The sequence below is a fragment of the Panthera tigris genome, chromosome B4, assembly GCF_018350195.1.
Source record: "Panthera tigris isolate Pti1 chromosome B4, P.tigris_Pti1_mat1.1, whole genome shotgun sequence".
Lineage (NCBI taxonomy): Eukaryota > Metazoa > Chordata > Mammalia > Carnivora > Felidae > Panthera > Panthera tigris.
Window position 1 is genome coordinate 70824611 of NC_056666.1, and position 21959 is coordinate 70846569.

The window sequence follows — 21959 nt, forward strand, 5'->3', positions numbered from 1 at the left end:
ATACCCATCACCCACCCTGCCCTCCCTCCCACCCCCCATCAACCCTCAGTTTGTTCTCAGTTTTTTTTTTTTAATTTTTTTTTTTAACGTTTTATTTAATTTTGAGAGAGGGAGAGACAGAGCATGAACAGGGGAGGGTCAGAGAGAGGGAGACACAGAATCTGAAACAGGCTCCAGGCTCTGAGCTGTCAGCACAGAGCCCGACGCGGGGCTCAAACTCACAGACCGCGAGATCATGACCTGAGCCGAAGTCGGCCGCTTAACCGACTGAGCCACCCAGGCGCCCCTGTTCTCAGTTTTTAACAGTCTCTTATGCTTTGGCTCTCTCCCACTCTAACCTCTTTTTTTTTTTTTCCTTCCCCTCCCCCATGGGTTTCTGTTAACGTTTCTCAGGATCCACATAAGAGTGAAACCATATGGTATCTGTCTTTCTCTGTATGGCTTATTTCACTTAGCATCACACTCTCCAGTTCCATCCACGTTGCTACAAAAGGCCATATTTCATTTTTTCTCATTGCCACGTAGTATTCCATTGTGAATATAAACCACAATTTCTTTATCCATTCATCAGTTGATGGACATTTAGGCTCTTTCCATAATTTGGCTATTGTTGAGAGTGCTGCTATAAACATTGGGGTACAAGTGCCCCTGTGCATCAGTACTCCTGTATCCCTTGGGTAAATTCCTAGCAGTGCTATTGCTGGGTCATAGGGTAGGTCTATTTTTAATTTTCTGAGGAACCTCCACACTGCTTTCCAGAGCGGCCGCACCAATTTGCATTCCCACCAACAGTGCAAGAGGGTTCCTGTTTCTCCACATCCTCTCTAGCATCTATAGTCTCCTGATTTGTTCATTTTGGCCACTCTGACTGGCGTGAGGTGATATCTGAGTGTGGTTTGGATTTGTATTTCCCTGATGAGGAGCGACGTTGAACATCTTTTCATGTGCCTGTTGGCCATCCGGATGTCTTCTTTAGAGAAGTGTCTATTCATGTTTTCTGCCCATTTCTTCACTGGGTTATTTGTTTTTCGGGTGTGGAGTTTGGTGAGCTCTTTATAGATTTTGGATACTAGCCCTTTGTCTGATATGTCATTTGCAAATATCTTTTCCCATTCCGTTGGTTGCCTTTTAGTTTTGTTGGTTGTTTCCTTTGCTGTGCAGAAGCTTTTTATCTTCATAAGGTCCCAGTAATTCACTTTTTCTTTTAATTCCCTTGCCTTTGGGGATGTGTCGAGTAAGAGATTGCTACGGCTGAGGTCAGGGAGGTCTTTTCCTGCTTTCTCCTCTAAGGTTTTGATGGTTTTCTGTCTCACATTCAGGTCCTTTATCCATTTTGAGTTTATTTTTGTGAATGGTGTGAGAAAGTGGTCTAGTTTCAACCTTCTGCATGTTGCTGTCCAGTTCTCCCAGCACCATTTGTTAAAGAGACTGTCTTTTTTCCATTGGATGTTCTTTCCTGCTTTGTCAAAGATGAGTTGGCCATACGTTTGTGGGTCTAGTTCTGGAGTTTCTATTCTATTCCATTGGTCTATGTGTCTGTTTTTGTGCCATAAAAAATTTCTTTATTAAGTTTATTGTGAATGGGGAGGGGCAGAGAGAAAGGGAGAGAGAAAATCCCAAGTATGCTTCGTACTGTTAGCACAGAGCCCAACGACGTGGGGCTTGAACTCGTGACACTGAAAGATCATGACCTGAGCTGAAATCAAGAGTCAGATGTTTAACTGACTGAGCCACCCAGGCACCCCAGAAACTTTCTTTTTGTGCAACTTTTACAAGGAACCTATCCAATGACACTAGCTTTGCCTCCTTTTGAGGATTTCTCAGAAATGTGACATTTCATTGTCATTAAACATATTCATCACTGGCACTGCTATAGGCTTATTTGGGTGGTGCTTTTCTACAAAATTTTGCACTGTTTCCCACATTTTACACATCTTCCTAATCTTATTCGAAGTGAGGGATTCCTCTGCCTTTTTCTCCTCCTCCTCTGCAGACGAGATGCAGACATAGACTTCTTATAAAACCTTGCAGTTTCAGCCACTTGCATACCTCATTCATACTTCTCAATGATTTCCTTCTTAACTTCCACAGTAATCATCTTCTTACCGCCTTTCTTTTAGACCTTTTTCTACATTGGGGCCATTGTATACGCTTGCACAGATGTTGACAACAGTACAATATTAATAAACTCTTGTCATATACTGTATCTAATGTAACTGGCAATAAGGCAGCAGAGGAAAGGGACTAGATCTGCAGGCAGCCTGACCTAGAATGAAGCAAAGCTTACCTAAGCTTACTCTTGTATGGAAAAGCCAAGGACTGTCCACAGGTGCTTTGAAGTGACAAAAACTACCCTAGTGACAGGTGTAGGTACTTTCCAACATTCTAAAAAATCACTGATCTACCAAACGCTGTGGCCTGAGACCCAGCATCCAGGCATGGGAGATGATAACCCACAATCCTGCAGAGAGGGAGCGGTGGGGGGGGGGAGAGAGAGAGAGAGAGAGAGAGACAGACAGACAGACAAGGAGAGAGAAGAACCATTGTCTCAGTTGTGACCATGTGACGTTCAGCATCATGTACTACTCGTATTGCAAGACATCACTCGTTTATCAAGTTAAAATTTATTAGAAATGTTTGCTTGTCTTGCAGAACACTCACAGAACAAGTTACTTGCAGCCCGAGGTTTTACGGTCTCTTATAGAATATAGTGAATGGTATTGCAACAGCATTGTATGATAACAGATTGTAGCTACACTTGTGGTGAGCATAAAATAACGCTATGCACTTGCTGAATCTCTATGTTGTATACCTGAAACTAACATAACATTGAATGTCAACTATACTTCAATTAGAGAAGGGGAGAGAGAGAGAGAGAGAGAGAGAGAGAGAGATACTTAATAAACAATTCTTTATATACATCTGAAGCTGCAGAATGAGGGAATGAAGTCCAAGACAGAAATATTACTAAAGTTTGTGTTTCAGTTTATATTTTTACTCTCACGTAGATGTTGTTATCTACATGCATATGGTTTTTGAAGGAATGTGAGTGGATGTTGAGTGAGAATAAAAGATCTATGATAAAACCTGTAGAGCTCTTTTATCTGGGAACAGGCAGAAGAAGCATCTATAAAGAAGTCAGAGAAAGAGAGGACAGAATGAAAAATATGAAAAGGGGCCAGGAGAAGAGAGAATATCACGAGATAGAGAAACATCAGCAGTCAAATGCTGGATGTCTAACAAGCAAGGTCAAAATGCAAAGTGTCTCTGGTGTTTTGCTGGTGACCTCAGCAGGAATGCTTTTCTGGAATATTGCACTAGCAGCCAGACCTGTACTGGGTCAAGCTGTGATTAGGAGAGGAGGAAGTAGAACCAGGGAGTATAGTCAGGAGGTGAGAAAGAAGAATGAAGGGATGTCTATATATTTAGAAATGAATATTCTCAATGAAAAAATGAAATATTTACCGGTTTGCTATTTATTGATTTGTTCAGAGCATATTCATTTCTAAAAGAGAGCTCATTTCAAAGTATTTGCTGAACAGATATTGAACTAAATAAAGCCTCTTAAATTAAATTCTGTGGTAAAAATTTACTATGTGTGTAATTCTCATTCTTTAGTAGGAAGGTACAGTGTAAATAGTTCATAAGGTTTTAAATTAAAATACCTTTAAAATTTTAAAAGAAATGTACTAAAGTGGAAATGGTGATTAAATTCTCTACATATCTCTGCCTATATCACAGTACTTGAGAGCAAGAATGACCTCTTACTGTTTTCCAAGGACTTAGCACAGTGCCTGACACACAATAAGCATGAAGCACATTTTTGTGAAATTAATTACTTTGGTGAGGACCTTCAAATCTAACATACTCTATAATATTTCTGAAAAATTCTCTAGACTTCATTAAAATGATTAAATAGTAATTAAACATAAACATTTTCACTTAACATTTTCACATATACATTTCATATTCAGTTGATGCTTTACAAGAAAAGGTGTAATGTTTCTGAGTTATTCTTTCTGAAAAATGTTTAAAAATATTTAATTTCAGTACTTTAAAAAGTCATTTAAAAAAAGAAAATAAAAAGTCATTTTGGTTCCAAATTACATACTTTACCTACAACTAGAAATTCCATTAAAATACTCTGAGATGTATAACCACAATGACATAATTCCAGCCCCTACTGACCCTGAACATTTTTATCTTCGGATCTTTTCCTTATTTCTTAAAGGTAAGTGAGGTTTAAGGAAAAAGAATTAAATAAGCTGGTCTTAAATTGCTTAATAGTGCCTCTATCATAGGCCTTTATTCCAATTGCTAAAACCTGAAATAGCAACATTGAGCCCAAGAGTAATCCTTGGATTTATGAATTTTCGAAAGAAAAATGCCCTTCAATAAAGGCTTAGAAATACCGCATTAGATTTTCTGTATAACAAGAATTGGTAGAACAGTTATTCCTCTTTAGTTTTAAATCTGCTGGTTGAATGGAGTACTCCCCTGAGCCACAAGACCTAAGTCATACTTATTAAGTTTCTAAAGTATAGGTCATGATTTCAAAAAACTCCCTTGAGTTTGCATATAATGGTATAAATGCACAAAATTAAACTGGAAATCATAAATTCTAGAAGAAAGAAGGCAGCATTTAACCAAGTATAGTGACTTGACCCATTTCAGGAGTGTGACAATCTTTGCCTATCTTCACTGTTTCTCATGACACATGCCCCCCTCCACCGTCTCTAGTAGACTAAAGTTGCAAGGCTTTCATAGTAACAGAACTTCAGACATCCTACAACTTGACCTGTTAGAAAGCCCAGACGTTTTCTTTCTTGCTGTTTCCCCACAACTTGTAGGAACCATTGGTGGAATACTTTGAAGTATTTCTCTTCATCCTGCAAATGTTTACCAAGTGGCCACAATGCAGAGGACTCAGAATGAAATGCTACTACAATAATGTGTTTTGGTGCACAGAAGCCCTCCTTAAAAAGAGTGTTTGCTTTTGTGTGCTTTGATCAAAACCTGCCTGTGAGAATTAAGATTTTCTGTTCAGGTGACAGTTATATCAGAATAGTGGTTATTCTTTACATAAATCATTCCAATCATATTGTCTGTCAGCTTTTTGTAGAATGAATGAGGAGTAACAAATCTCAGTGTCACCAAGGTACAGCTGGTTGTTTAGTACCCATTATTCACTGTGATTCACATCTGGTTCAGAGATTGGTGACCCACAAACTTAATTTTGTGGTACATTAGTCACTGTTGGAAACTCACAACTGATTGGTTTTCAAACCAGAATTGCTGGTAACTAATACTCCGATGTTCTCTGCAGGGCAACTTTTTCACCATCATCAAGTAGAAATGAATCATTGTTTACTTTGTGAGCCATTGATCAAAATTAAGGGAGGTGAAGACTGCAGGGGAGCGTTTATCCAAGACAAGTTGAGACTTGTGACAGTTCTCATCAATGGGTGGTTTCTTTCAGGGACCAGACTGCTACTGCTGTTGGTACCCTAATCCACTGTAAATTCTGCCAGCATGGCTCGTTCTGTAATGCCAGCTCTTATTTTCAGAATATTCTGTTCCTACATTTCCCCCCATTGGCCAGAGCTCCCTCGTGCTTTCTCTCTTTACAAGAAGGGATGGATGCACTAACTGTATTGAAAGTTGAAATGCTTTGATGTTCATTGTTGCACCCAAAATATATAAAGAACTTATAAAACTCAGCACCTAGAAAGCAAATCACCCTGTTTAATAATGGGCAGAAGACATGAGTATACATTTTTTCAAAGAAGAAATACAGATGGCCAACAGACATGTGAAAAGATGCTCAGCATCACTCATCATCAGGGAAGTAGAAATCAAAACTACAATGAGATATCACCCCACAGCAGTCAGAGTGGCTAAAATTAACAACACAGGAAACAACAAATGTTGCCAAGGATGTGGATAAAGGGGAACCCTCTGACACTATTGGTGGGAATGCAAACTGGTGCAGCCACTCCGGAAAACAGTATGGAGTTTCCTCAGAAAGTTAAAAATAGCACTACCCTATGACCCAGAAATTGTACTATGAGGTATTTACCCAAAGAATACAAACATACTAATTGGAAGGGATACATGCACCCTGTTGTTTATAGCAGCATTATCAACAGTAGCACCTAGGAAGCTTTTTGATGAGCTAGAGGTAGAATGTATAGGCAGGTGTCACAGATCCAATGAGGCACTCTGAGTTTGTTCTACATATTTTGTTATTAATCTAAAGGTTAAATAAAATCTAATTATGATAGCTGGGCATATGAGTGGCCCACAAGGGCCAGTGTATCTCCATGCATAAGCTGGACAAAGCTTTGCTATTGTCAGAAAAAAAAATACAAACTTTCCCCATTTATATTTGTTGACTATGTTAGGCACTCTATTGGGAAGGCAACAGTGGACAGAAAACATACATAGTTGTTGCCCTCCTGTAAGACTTACTTTCTTACCAACTAGACTGATGGTAAGACATAAATAAAGAAATAAGCAAATTTAAATAATTCCAAATAGTAATTTCTACAAAGGAAGCAAGTATCAATAACTATCCCTTTCTAGTTCTCTTTCTCATCAGGTCACATTTTTTGAAAGGGTTGTCCACACTCACTCTCCACTTGATTTGCCAATTACAGTGTCCTCTGTACTCCTATTCCATGGTAGTTTATTGCCATCATTTCTTCTGAATTTCAGCTTTTGTCAGATTTCTGTTGCAAAAACCAGCACTGTTTTTGGAAGTTAATCATGCATTGTTGACTTTGGCAGATCATCTTTTATTTAAGGTGAGCAGTTATGAAGGACATAGTTGAAAAGTAATATCTTGACCTTTTCATGATGCCCTTAAGTCAGACAATGAGGTGGAACTTTTTGTATATGTATTAGACATTGCATTATTTTAAAAATTATATATCTTTTTAACAAAATTTTCAGTTAATACCAGTATACAGACAGTTTATTTAGAGTCAGAATGACTCTTGTCTTTCCAAAGCACACATCAAAATATGGAACACAGGCCTCAAGAGGTAAAATAGGAATTTATAAGTAGGAGAGATGTGTTATATAAAATATGTACTAGCAACTGAATGTGTGTCTCTCCAGAATTCATATGCTAAAACCGAAGGCCCATTGTGATGCTATTTGGAGGGGGTGCCTTTGAGAGGTGATTAGGTCATGAGAGTAGAGCCCTCATAAATAGGATTAGTGATCTTATAAAAGAAGCCCCAGAGGAGCGCCTGGATGGCTCAGTTGGTTACTCAGCTCATGATCTCAAGGTTCTGGAGTTTCCACCCCGTGTCAGGCTCTCTGCTGTCAGCACAGAGCCCACTTCAGATCCTCTGTCTCCCTCTCTCTCTGCCCCTCCCCCACTCATGCTCGCTCTCTCTCTCTCTCTCTCTCAAAAATAAATAATCATTTAAAAAAATAAAAAAATAAAAGAAGTCCCAGGGAGCTCGCTCACTCCTTCCACCATGTAGGACACAGTGAACGAAGATGGCTAACAATGAACCAGAAAGCAGGCTCTTACCAGATAGTGAATCTGCAGGTGCCTTGATCTTGGATTTCTCAGACTCTAGAACTGTGAGGAATAAATTTCCTTTATTTATAAGCCACCCAGTCTGTGGTATTTTATTATAGCAGCCCAAACAGCCTAAGACAGCACATCCAGCAAAAAATAATACTTTCAATATTTCACTGGTTTGGGTTACAAATCTTTTATTTTGAACTGTTTCCAACTTACAAAAAAGTTGTAAGAATAGTACAAAGAATTCCTGTATACTTTTCTTTTATGTTCCCCCACTGTCAGATTTTTAAAGACATTTGCTTTATCATTCTTTCTCTCTCATTCACTATATAGTTATTACTTTCCTGATGTTGGTGATTGGACTGCAGTCATGTGAGACAATGCCCTTCTTTTAGGGAAAAATAAATATTTCATTGTATTTCCTAAAACTCTTCTTTTAGGAAAGTATAAATACTTTGTGATATTTTCTAAAACAAGGATATTTTCTGACATTACCACAGTCTAATTGTCATAATCTGGAGATTAATATTGCTATAATACTTGAATTTATGGACCTTATTCAAAGCTTGTCAATTGTCTCAAAAATGTTCTTTATAGGACAAATAATAAAAAAGATAAATAATAAAAAATAAAAAGACTTTTTTATTTTCATCTGATTCAGTACTTCAGGACAGAAACATGCATATATTTAGTTGTCAAGCTTCTTTAATCTAGAACAGAACACTTATATTTCATGAAGCTATTTTTTAGATGTGTAGTCTTTTGCAGATGCTGAAATAAACTATTTTCATTCAATGATGAAAAATTATTAAAACTCTTTCAAGATTTGATGAGCCTTAGACAACACATAATATAGTATGAATATTTTATATATATCCAGGCATTTAGGAATTGAAGATATTCTTAGCTTAACGCATTTTCATTTTGAATCAGTGAACTTTTGAAAAGTAAATGTTGCTTTATGCCAATATTCTTTAAGCCTGTCCTTCTATTTGTTTTATGTAGTTTAGAATCAGCAATACTTTAAACAAGTGTTCTGTAAGCTCCAAAAATAGAGTCCACTGGGCTAGAATTGACCATGAGTTCCATTTGGAAATGGAATATTACCAAAAGGGATTATGGTAGTCATGAAAGTAATCATGGAGGAAGGTGTATTTAATTAGGCCCTTGGAGAAAGCTGAGGTCAAGAAGAGGCAGAGAGAAGCAGAAACATCACATGACAGAAGGTCCAGCAAGAAGTAACAAGCAGTTTGTATCCCAGACCCAAATGGGTACCTGGCAATAAGAAAACCTTTTTCTTCCCTTAAGAACCTTGTCTCACAGGGCTGGGTTTCAGAGCAGGAACTTCCCACGGTTCTTAGAAGCACTGAGGTTCTGAGCAGGTAGATTATACACAGTGACTTACCTAAAAAGGTAAGACTGCTTTCTGGGAACTGTCAAAAGCCTGTTGATCATAACTGGGTTCCAAACTCAGAACTAAACAAGCAATAGTGTTGGCATAATGGGATTCACCTAGAACTGAGTCAAAGATATTTAGTCCTCTAACCTCCAATGAGAGACACATATTTACATGTTAGGCTTTTATTCCCAGCTGTGCCATGAAAATCTGCATTTTCATGGTTCTCTTGCCATGTTTTCTACCGTGAGTTGAGTGAAGAGACTGTTTTGTTTTGCTCAGTATTCCCAGGGTGTACTAGGTATTTAATAAATATTTGTTCAATTGCTGATGCCAGAATAAATGAGTAAAATCTTTCTTGGTAAACAAACTAGAATCTTCTTATTTATTTATTTACTTATGGAAAGTTGCTCTGGAATGAGGACATCCTAATGGGCAGGGTTTGTCTGTACAAGTAACCTCCATTTTGTCCTTTCACGGTTCACCCTCCTGTTGGGGTGTCTTACTGTCATTACTGCTACCATCACCACAACCTGGGCCAGGCATAATTGGAAACATATTCTTTATTTCTCTTTATCATAATTAATACAGTAAAAAACTATTTTTAGAAAATCAGCACTAACCATTAAAAACAGAACAAAAAAGTATTTTAAGAATGTATAGATATCATGCACACAGACTGATATTCTATATACAGGTCTGTAATCCTCTACTGTCTTCTCACATCAGGCATCTGAACAATTTCAGGGACTTTTTACCTTTTTCTGTTTGCTGCTCTGCCTGATTCTTTGTGGTTCAGGCCACCTCATTTCTGGTTGTAATGGAATCTTTCCTGAATAAGTCTGGTACAATGCTACAATTACCTTTCCAGGATAGGTCTGAGTTACTGACACACTGTGGTGATCAATCCTGCTCTCCAAGTATTACAAACGAACAATACGGGAGCCCAAACCTACATGTAAGAGTTAGCAGTAGCTTCGAGTCATTTCTGTTTGATTCTAAGCCATGTTATCTTCTCCATCATTGTCTCGCTATTGAAATAGCCTTACAATTCTATTCCAAAATGACTACAATTTATTGAATACTTCTTGTGTGCCTCATATTGGGCCCTTCACCGTCATTGTTTTAGTTAATCCACACCACCATGGTAATCATTATTATCTGTATTTTAAAGATGAAAGCCTGTGACTGAAAGAGGTTGCATAGCTGGTGAACAACAAAGCTGGAATTCGATGGTGGGCAGGCTGACTTCAGAACCTGCATGATACTGCACAGAGTGGCCTCACTCATTCCAAGATTTTAAGACATTTACTACATTTAACAATGATTAGTTTTATTTTTCACATATGTAGAGCCCAACAATCCTTTGAGTATATCTACCTATGTTCTAATATCCTCCTATTATTGGCAAAGAAATTGAAACAAAAGTCCAGTGACCTACCAAAGGCCACAGAATTAATTAATGTCTCTGTGACAATGAGGACTCAGGGCTATTGGCTCCTGGTTTAATATTCTTTTTACTGTATTGCATTGCCTCCCTATATTCTTTTTAAAAAAATCGATATAATTCAAACTAAAAGAATTTGCCAATGATTGGATATGTTGAGATAACAGCTCTTGTAAGCCAATAGTAATAATCAGAACATTCTGTGTAGTTTAAATTGATGTAATTGTATATCATTTTCTCTCAATTACTGGAATTAGGCAAGAAAAAGATGTATAATATATAGTTTAATATGCCAATAAAGCATGATGTATTAAGAGAACCTTCACTTAAGTTCTCATATGAAAAGCCAATTGCTGTTTTTCTTATTTTATCTTCAGACGTTTCAAGGTCCTGATTTCTTCAAAACATAATTTTCAAGGTTGAAAATAAAGATTTAAGTCGATATCCTAAATTCTGGCACTAAGAACCACCACAAAACCCCAGAATTTTACCTGGGAACACTAGAAGTGAAAAGATATTAAATATTACAGCTGGTCAAGGACTCTACTCCTGAGAAAATAGCAAGTTAAACATTCCTGCACAAAATATCTGCCAGAGAGAGAATATTCCAACATTGATTGTAAGAATGACTAGGTGATACCTAAATTTTTTTGCATTCTAAAATTCTGTAATTCTGCATAGACTGTTTTCTTGTGTAAGGTTATCTATGTGTTTGGACAAGGCATGAATTGCTCAGAATAATGATTAAAGCAACTCGAATTAACATCCTAAGGAAATGTGAGTTTGAGCATGCTGATTTTATGGAGCACTGTCCAGACATTAAATATCCTGTGTTTTGGCAGGATATTTAATGACATGAGATGTGGAGAAAAAATATGCTGATCTAAGTAACTTTGGTAAAAAGTGTTTTGACTGGGAACTAAAAGACTAAAGACAAAGGGAACAAGACATAAACAACTGTATTCTAGTTGGTAAAGTTACTTCTCATGAGGATATGGGTTAACAGTTCTGAGTCTGTTTTACGTACATGCTGGGGTTGATCAATGAATAAATGAATGGCAGGTGGTGGAAGCCAAATTTCTCACTGTAGAAAAGGGAGGTTACTGATTAACCGGGGAGTTGGAGCTGGCTACAATGAACAGTGTGGTACTGGATTAGAGTCAGAAACCTCAACATAAGCTCGCGGTTGGCCTTGTAGAGATAAATGGATACTTACAGAAATAAGATTAAATATTGCATTTATAGGTAAAAATGCGTATACATATTTCCTAGTTTTGTGTGCAGAGATGGCTTAGACAGAATGACAGTCTGGTAGTAGGTGCCCAAATCTTGGGCAACTTTGACCAACAAAATAAATGAAATAGTACTAGATTGTAATCCATAGTATCAAATAAATATCCATGAGTCCACACTAATATAATAAATGACTGAATAAACAGAGAAGAGAGAAATCTCCCATATGGGAGAATTATAAGTAATTTATATAGATACTCTTCCTTTCAAGATAGTGAAGCTTAACTCCTCACTCCTTGAGTATGGGCTGAATTTTGTGACTTGCTTCCAAAGAATAGGAAGTAATACAATAGTATGGAAAGGAGGTTAAAAAAAAAAAAGTAACCTTATCATGGAGAAATCTGGCAAACATCACCTGGCCAGGGCCAGTTATTCAAGTTTAATGTCATCAGTGATGAGTCACATTGATAGCATGTAGATTAAGAACCTACACATCTGTAAAATTTAAAACATTTGTTTTAGACACTTGGAGTTGTTGGTTCAGTGTTATCTGTAGACAGTGATGGCTGAGGTGCAATTGATTCTGTCTAACCTTTTAAGCTCTATTCTGGCTATGAATTTCATTCACCTCTCCCACCCCCACCCCCTTGAACCTCAACAGTTCCTTTGTGTTGATTTCAGATCTCTGCTGTCCTCTCAGAGAGGTATCTGAAGCTGGTTTAATCTCTTGAATCTAGCCACAATCCTCTCCAAATGCCCTAAAGCTGTGATATCATTCTTTTGTAAAAAGACCTGCCGCCTCCCATGGGCTACAGCCTCAGAAGCCCTGATGTGTTTGAATGCCTTCATATTTATCTGGTAATTTCTACATGTCACCACTGTCCCTTTAAAGTGGACCCTGATGATGTAGGGGATAAGATGTTTTGCTGTCTGATCTCTTCATCCTTCTTCTATCCCTCTTTTACTTCTAATACTCTATGGCTGGAGGGGCAGATTTCTTCCATTTCCATGGGCAGTTATTTCTTTTATTGTATCCATTCTGTATTGTCTCCATTCCTGTGTTCAAGTCAGCCAGCCCTCTTGACAGAGGAGCCCGGAGATATTAGAAACCAGGAATTAACAAGGATTAAGATATATTGGCTTAATATTTCCAAAATTTAACCCCCATTTAATCTCTGCCCTGATCCGGGCATGCAAATAGTACTATAATGCCACATACTAGGATTTCTGGGAATAGAAATCCTTTCAGAATACTATGTTCTGTAAATTACATATTATGGTGGTTGAAGACCCAGGAAGATGAAACTGTGAAGGGTGCACTTTGGTAAAAAGTCATAAACCAAGAATATCAAAATCTTTAACTTTCTTTTAGTCCTCAGTCCCTAGGCCAATCCATATGAATTTCTTTCTACTAAGATCCCCTTTTTCCAGCATTATAATAGCAGTATTTCTATAGATGACTTGGGCCTTTACATTAAATTGTCAAAGTCCCCTTAACCTCCACCCCAGATCTTTTCTACTAATGGTGGATTCTACCTTGATCATCATTTGGAACTAGATCCTTCAGTTTCTATGCATGTTGGATGAAGCCTTTCTTACTGCCAAAGTTAAAATAAATTTATTTATTCATTTATTTACTTATTTACTTTATTAATTTATTTAATGTTTTTATTTGAGAGATAGTGAGTGTATGAGCATGAGTAGGGGAGGGGCAGAGGGAGATAGAGAATCTTAAGAGGCTCCATGCTTAGTGCAGAGCCCAATGCAGGGCTCAATCCCATGACCCTGGGATCGTGACCTGAACATAAATCAAGAGTTGGATGCTCAACCAACTGAGCCACCCCTATTTATTGTTTACTTATTTTTATTTTTTTAAATTTAACTATGTATTTTTAAAATGTTTATTTATTGAGAGAGAGAGAGAGAGAGAGAGAGAGAGAGAGAGAGAGAGAATGCACATGGGTGGGGAAGGGCATAGAGAGAGGGAGTTAGGGAGACAGAAAAAATCCCAAGCACAGGGGGCTGGATCCCAGGAACCATGAGTTTATGACCTGAGCTGAAATCAAGAGTCAGATGCTTAACTGAATGAGCCACTTGGGCGCTCCCCTATTTGTTTTTTTCTATATGGTTTCAAACTAAAGGCTATTAAAAGTATTCGATTTTTCCCCCAAATTAGCACTTCCATTGCTGCTAAGAAAATGTCACTCATTTTGTAATCCAAAGCACTACCTTCATAAACCATGAGTTTTCTACAAGTTTTAGGGTCCTGCCTCCTACCATCTACACTGGAATTTCACCTTAATTAACTAGCGCAATAAACTATAGGCTGTGCAGACTGACTTGTGAGGTCCTGTAGCAAACCAATGCAAAAACATAAATTTAGGTCAATAATAAGCAGAAGTACAAAATATGCCAAGAGAAGCTTCTGAAAAGTATGATTGTCTGTCTCATCCTGCCAGTGGGCTGGGCCCTTTCATAAGATGAGGACTTCCTGAGATGTGATGCTATCTTTCTAGCTGTCAGTACAGCCCTCCCAAATCTTACTGACTTTGTACTATTTATAAGTCTCAGTGCTTACTCATCTTTATTTTGGTAAATGTTCCTTCCCCATACCTAACCTTTATAGTTTCTCTTCTTACTCAAGGAAAAGGCTTTAACTTCATTATTATTCCATGTTTACCTGCTTCTACCTTGATTTTCTTACACACACACGTACAATACCCATGTATGTGTACACACACATGTGCATGCTCAAAAGCCTGTAAGTGCACACACATGCATACTCACAAATGCATACACATACAAACATGTATTGAATGGATTGTAATCCTTATTTCATGATACTTTCATTATTGATCTATGTAAAACCATCTTTTATGTATACATCTCTATGTCAATCTTAGATGTTATCAGTTTCAGGCATTGTCCATCTGCCCGAGAATCCACAAAGTACACATAATTTAAATTAGTCCCTTATGTTCCATCTACCTCAAATCTACATAGTCATTGACATCCCTTTTCCATCCCCCTTCATCTGTACCAAGTCCAGTACAAAGGGGAGCCAGGAATGAGTAACGATTTCTTCAACTACTATTGTTGTGTGTGTTTTTTTTCAATAGGCAAAGAACTTTATTAACCTGATTCCAAACTTTATTCCCAGGCTTCTTCAGCTTAATTAGCTGCAAAGAATGAATTGTGTACAAGCAACAGCTGCAAAGAGCTTCAGGGTCCATGGGGCTGGGGCTTAAAATTATTAGAGAACTAGATTTTATCAGATCCATGAACAAAATTTTAAAAAGTAGTCATAATATAAAATAGCAGCTCCCAGTAACTTCTGTAAGTTTTATCTTCTTCAAAAGTTGGCTGCATTCAGTTTGCTTCATCGCTTCATCAGTTACCCACAAGATCTGAAACTCCGCCATCCTCCTCTTCCCTGGTAGTGAGTTGTGCTTTTCCATCCACAGATTGTGTGGGCAGAACTTCAGCCAGTCTTCTTAAACCAGTCAGACTGTCTGCCTCAAGTTTGGTTTAAGACACTGCGTAGCATTTCTGCCAGCTGCTCTGTCTCAGCATGGCCTGTGATGGCGAACGTGTTCGCTGCCAGGGATGCCTGAACTTCAGGGTTGTGGAAGTGGATCACTGTTCCTTGGTTTGTGAACATACTCACTTCTTCAATACCAGAGATATTGTTTATGTCTAATTTTTTACGGATGTTGTTTATCATCTGCCGCCGCCGTTGTATGAACCACCTTCTTCTTCCAGTGAGCAGTTCCTTTCCCGCCAATGTGCACTTGTGCTTGCAGTTTGGCGAGTTCCTCCTGGTTCATGATAGTTTCTTTCATCTTGTTGGAGTGGAAATGGGACTGTGTGGAAGACTAGGGTTGGTATTCAGGGGGTCTCGGGTGGACCCCGCTGAGATTAGGTACACACTCGCGAGGATGCAAGATGGCAGCTAGAGCTAACTCTATATTGTTTAACAAAGTCTTAATCTAAAAGGAAACTATCGTTGGCAAAATTTCAAGTATCTGAAAGCATGGGAAGTAGGATTTAGCATGAGAAGTTATTGGGAGCTTGAACAAATTTTTTTTTTTTAATTTTTTCCTATGAAACTCTACCAAATAATTGTCATCCCCCAATTCTTTTGTCTGTGAGACTGGTCTTGCCTCTGAATATTCTTTTATTTACTTATTTTTTTTAAGTTTACTTATTTATTTTGAGGGGGGGGCAGAGAAAAATGGACAGAGAGAGAATCACAAGCAGACTCCGTGCTGTCAGCATAGAGGCCAGTGCAGGGCTCAAACACAAGAACCATGAGATAATGACCCAAGCCGAAATCAAGAGTCAGACACTTAACTGACTGAGCCACCCAGGTGTTCGGCCTCTGAATATTCTTTTAGTAACCAAACCATGCCAGAGGCAATGCAATTTGCTATGATAAATCAGTGAGTGGAGCTGTCATTGTATGGTAAATAGAGAATTTCAAAAAATCACTATAGCTTTGTTCTCCCCAGGCCCACTTCATTTCTGTATTTCTCAGCCCTCCGCTTATCATATTTCCCCAGAACTGTCTTCTGGAAACTTGAGGTAGACCAGCCACCTATACTACTGAGCATACAGTCTCTCCTATATTTACAAGGACGGGAATGCTGAGCTCAGTGCTCCAAGATATGTGTGATTTATTCATACTTGAGCTTTGGTGAGGTAGAATCACTGCATGCTGTCTTTTTTTGAGTATAGTGTTTTCATGTGTCTTTTCATGGAGCAGTAAATTTGGGGTAGGGAAGGGAACAAAGACTATATGTCAAAGAAAATACTTTGTACGTTTAATCCATATTGAGAAAGAACAGACCACTTTTAGGTTTCCCCTTACACTTCAAAAATATAGCTGGCTGGAATTTTCTTGTAATATACCATGAAGTAACTTAGTACTTAATGAAATGAAATTTGAGTAGCACAAAGAGGAAATAAATGACAGGCCAAAAAACTGCCATGAAATTACATTAAAATGTACTTGGCGTACATTTAAATTACCCTAGTTGCATTGCAAAAATAGCACAGTGATAGAGTTGCTGGAATTAAAAGAACAGAATGTTGCCAAGGTTGAAACTATCAAAGGCAATTGAGTGTGGTTTTTTTTTTCCCTTGTGAATAAATGAGCTGATTTTTTCCCTTTTGGCATAAGATGCTAAGATGATCTATCCTATCCTATCCTATCCTATCATCTTCAAGTAGATTCTAATTTTACACCTATATTATATACACACTTCATTATTTGTTTCCATTAAAGCAATTATAGTATATACATATCTTCATTGCTGACTTTACCACAGTATAATTTTTCTATGCAGAATATTATAGTGCTAACCACAGGTCTCTGAGGTTAATGAATTGGATACTGAGCATCATTGCTTGTTGTAAATCTGTCGTAGCTGTAGAAGACTCCAGTTAAGCTACCCTTGATTATCAACATTATAGGAATGTTCTATAGTAAAGTTTTACCCACAGTGGGTTAAAGTTCGTAGACTTGACTGGGGGAAGGGAGAAGGGTACTAATATATCTGATACTCTCTACTATAATTGCTGTTTTAAATACATTATCACACCTAACTTTTATAAAATCCAATGACCTAGATGTTATTATTCCTATTATATACAGGAGGAAAGACAGATTTACCTAACTAATGTCATAAAACCAGTTTTAAACCCCCATACTCATCATACTGTTTAAAGATTCTACATTTACCTAACACTCTAAGTGTTTAATGAAAGAAACAGAAAACAAAACAAAACAATGTGGCCCCCTGCAAGAAGCATTTTTATATATATACATACACACATATATACACACATATATAGATAGAGCAATATATATTATATAATGTATGTTATTTGTAATATATGATAAATGTATAAATATAATATGAATATCATATACATGTTGTTACTAACTGAATATTTTCTTCTGAACTTCATATGTTTAATTCCTAACCCCCAGTACCTCAACATTTAACTATATTTGAAGATAGGGTCATTAATGAGGTAATTAAATTAAACTGAGGTCATTAGTGTGGGGCATAATCCAATATGACCAATGTCCTAATCAGGAGAATAAATTAAGACATAGCTACACAGGGAAAACCATGTGAAGACCCAGGGAGAAGACAAAGGACAGAGGCCTCAGAAGAAAAAACTCAACTCTGTCAACACTTTGATATTGGACTTCTCCTCCAGATTTAAGAGAGATTAAATTTTTGTTTCTTAAGCCACTCAGTCTGTGGTACTTTGTTACGGCAACTCTAGCAAATGAACATACTTGTATAATATAAATATAACAGAAATCAGTGCAACTAGTCTCAATCCCCAATTAATGTTTTTTTAATAACAAAGTTACCTTTGACATTATTCTTAGTAATATATATATATATATATATATATATATATATATATATATATATATTTTTTTTTTTTTATATGTCTCCTCAGGCAAGGGTAGCAAAAGCAAAAGTAAACAAATGGGACTATATCAAACTAAAAAGCTTTTGCACAGTAGGAAAAAAAACAGCAACAAAATGAAAAGGCAACCTACTAAATGGAGAAGATTCTTTCAAATATATATCCAATAAGGGGTTGATAAAATATATAAAGAACTGCTACAACTCAATAAAAAAAAATCGATTAAGAAATGGGCATAGGACCTAAATAGACATCTTCCCAAAGAAGGCATACAGACGGCCGTCAGGCACATGAAAAGATAGTCAACATCACTAAATTATCAGGGAAATGCAAATTAGAACCACAATGAGATGCCACCTCACACCTGTCAGAGTGGCTATTATCAAAAAGATGAGAAATAACAAGTGTTATTGGGAGAAAAGGAAACCCTTGTGCACTGTTGGTGGTCATGTAAATTGGTGCAGCCATTATGGAAAATAGTATGGGGGTTCCTCAAAAAATTAAAAATAGAAATACCATATGATCTAGCAATTCCACTTCTGGCAATTTATCCAAAGAAAACAAAAACACTAATTTGAAAAGATACATACACCCCTATTTTCATTAGAGCATTATTTACAATAGCCAAGATATGGAAGCAACCTAAGTGTCCATTGATAGATGAATGGCTAAAGAAGATGTGGGGTGTGTGTGTGTGTGTGTGTGTGTGTGTGTGTGTGTGTGTGTAATGGAATATTACTCAGCCATAAAAAAGAACGAAATCTTTTTTGCAACAACATGGATGCATCTTGAGGGCATTATGCTAAATGAAATAGAGAAAGACAAGTGTCTTATCATTTCACTTATATGTAGAATCTAAAAACAAAAGCAGATGAACAAACAAAATAGAAACAGACTCATAGATATAGAAAACAATCTGGTGGTTGCCAGAGGGGAGGGAGGTGGGGGTGGTGCGTAGATTAGATAAGGGATTAAGAAGTACAAGCTTCTAGGGGCACCTGGGTGGCTCAGTTAGTTAGGTGTCCAGCTTCAGCTCAGGTTATGATCTCATGGTTCATGAGTTCCAGCCCTGCATCAGGCTTTGTTGTGACAGCTTGGAGCCTGCAGCCTGCTTCAGATTCTGTGTCTCCCTCTCTCTCTGCCCTTTCCCTGCTCATGCTTTGTCTCTCTCTCTCTCTCTCTCTCTCTCTCTCTCAAAAATAAATAAACCTTAAAAAATATTTTTAAAAAGACATACAAACTTCTAGTCATAAAATAAATAAATCATGGGGATGTGATGTACAGCATAAGGAATATTATCAATAATGTTGTAATAGCTTTGTATGGTGACAGATGGTAACTAGACTTATGATGCTCATTTCATGATGTATAAAAGTATCAAGTCATTATGTTTTACACCTGATATTCATATAATATGTCAATTATAATTTAATAAAAAAGAAAAAATAATAAAGAGTTAAATAATATAAAAACAATCTGATACCGTGGATTTTTACAAAGGCAATTTCTAGGATCTGGATGCCTTTGGTTCATTACATGTTATGCCCAATCTCCCACATATTCAATATTTGCATTACAGAGTCACAGCGGTAGTTGATTTGAAGAAACATGACCCTGGGGCACTTTATTATTTACAGTCATGAAAAAAGATTCAATCATGTTTAGTCTATTGCACTTACATAAACACAAGAACTGTATTATTAGATTTTAGAAATATTTGCAAGTTGAAACAAAATGGGTTTTCAAGTCAGCTAGAAATTCAGTTTACTCAAACAGCTTTTTCTGTCTAATCATGTGTTAAGGTGGAATAGATGTTACTGAAAACAAACCTCATACTTCCTTCTCTATTTGGACAATAATGCTAATTTACACACTCTGCATTTCCAATGTGCTTTAGAATGTATAAAGCACCTTTTGAACACTGTCTCTCCTCTTCTGTGAATCCTTCCCAGGCTCTGCCAGGAGATTCAGCACCATTTGATCTCATGTCACTCCTCAGCTTTCCCTCTGTTACAGATTTCACTGCAGTGTAATATAGTTTGTTTACTTATGTGTTGATTTTCTCAAAGGCAGCGACTAAGCCTGTTCAGATTTCTGTTCCCAGGGCCCAGCAGCTCCTGGCACACAGCAAGTGTCCAGTAAGTGTTCATGTAGCTTCTTATGCTATGCCTTCCCAGAATACTATTTTAACAGCTGAAGAATCTGAGACCCAGAAAGTTTAATTGAGAAGTAGGGTTAGGGAGCAGAAGTTGGCGTGAAGGAGGAGGTGATATGGCGACGTTGGTGGGAAGTCAGAGGCTGGAGCATCTTGGGCATTGATATTTTGTTTCATAGGGATGGAAAGCCATGAACAGTTTTAAGTAGATGCATGATATGATTTCATTTACATTTTTTAAAGATTGCTCTGACTGCTGAAAGAAGCAGGGAGACCAATTAGGAGGACGCTGGAGGCTCCCTTGAGAGAGAGATTTGTGATTTAGACTATGGAGAAAGCAGATATGATGAAAAGCTGTAGATTGTTCCTACATGTATTTTAGGAGGAAAACTCATGGAATTTGCTGATGTTTTAGACAGGATGGGGTTATTGACAAATTTGACAAAAGTTACTTGTTACCTGTTATGTGTTAGTCACTGCTTTAGAAACTGAACATATATGGGAAAAAGCAGGTAAGGTGCCTCCTGTCAGGACCTGCCGTTTACACTGTGGTGGGGTTATACAGACAAAAACAAACAAAAAGCCCGTGATGATTTTTACCTTAAGGAAGATAAAGCACTGTGGGGACCCCAAGAGAACACTTTAAATTGTGTGGCAAGGGAAATTCCCATGGGTACTTTATTAGAGAGCTAATGACAAGGAACCAGCCATATAAAGTTCTAGAAGAAAGTGTTACATGCAGATGAAATGATTAGTGCAAAAGCCCTGAGGTGGGAACAAGCTTGACATGTTACAAGAACAGAAATAAGGCCAGTGTAGTTTGTAGGAAGTGAAAAAATTGGAGGGTCATTTGGAATTAGGTAGGTCCAAGGGCATTAGGGGGCAAACTGTGGTGTGGAGCCTTTTGGACCACCCTAAGAACTATAGCAGGAAGCCACTGTGAAATTGTAGTTCTTCTACTGAGTGTGTAGAAAGGCAATATGAAAAACAATGATCTGGGTAAGACATGGTGTTGGCTTGGGCCAAAATAGTAATGGTACAGATGGAGAGGTGTACATAGATTCCGAATACGTCTTGAAGGGAAAATAGTGAAGAGTAAAAGATAAAGATGGTTCAAAGATGACCTGTAACATGGGGCCTTGAGCACCTGGACAGATGATGATGCCATTTAGAAATGGAAAATTGGCAGAGGAGCAGATTTGGAGATGAGAATCAAGGTTTCCCTTTGGACAGGTGTCTATTTAACACCCAGGTTATTATGTCAGATAGACTGATTATCAGAGAAAGAAAGTTTCTGATTTGAACAATGAAATATTAAATGTTAAGTGGAGGTGCCTATTAAACACCATATTGAAGATATTGATGAAACATCCTCACTTATTTAAGATCGATTTACCTTAGGCAAATCAATACCAAACCAAACCAACAACCCAAACTGTATTTATGAGGGGGTAGAGTCATATTACCATGACCTCCATTTTGTTGAGACATGGTCACAGTTCCTAGTACAGAGTTGACAGAGAGGAACACGTGCTTATTGAGCCAGATATGCTAAGCTGGAGGAAAGAACAGATAGCATAGCTCATGCACAATGCACAGGGAATCTGGAGCAACTCTGGATTCTCCCCGCACACACCCATGTTTTGCTTTTCTACAAACCATCTCTGGACTGTCTCTAATCCCTGGGATACCCCAAATTTCCCTCTTTGTTTTGTAAAGCTGGTGGAGACAA

General features: G+C 37.6%; 1 protein-coding gene and 1 pseudogene across 3 annotated transcripts in view; one reads left to right on the forward strand and one right to left on the reverse strand.

Moving 5' to 3' along the window:
- Positions 1-21959, forward strand: part of TMEM117 (transmembrane protein 117) — a 483475-nt gene that overhangs the window by 327580 nt on the left and 133936 nt on the right. The window lies entirely within an intron of this gene.
- LOC102962857 lies at positions 14989-15465 on the reverse strand (annotated as a pseudogene).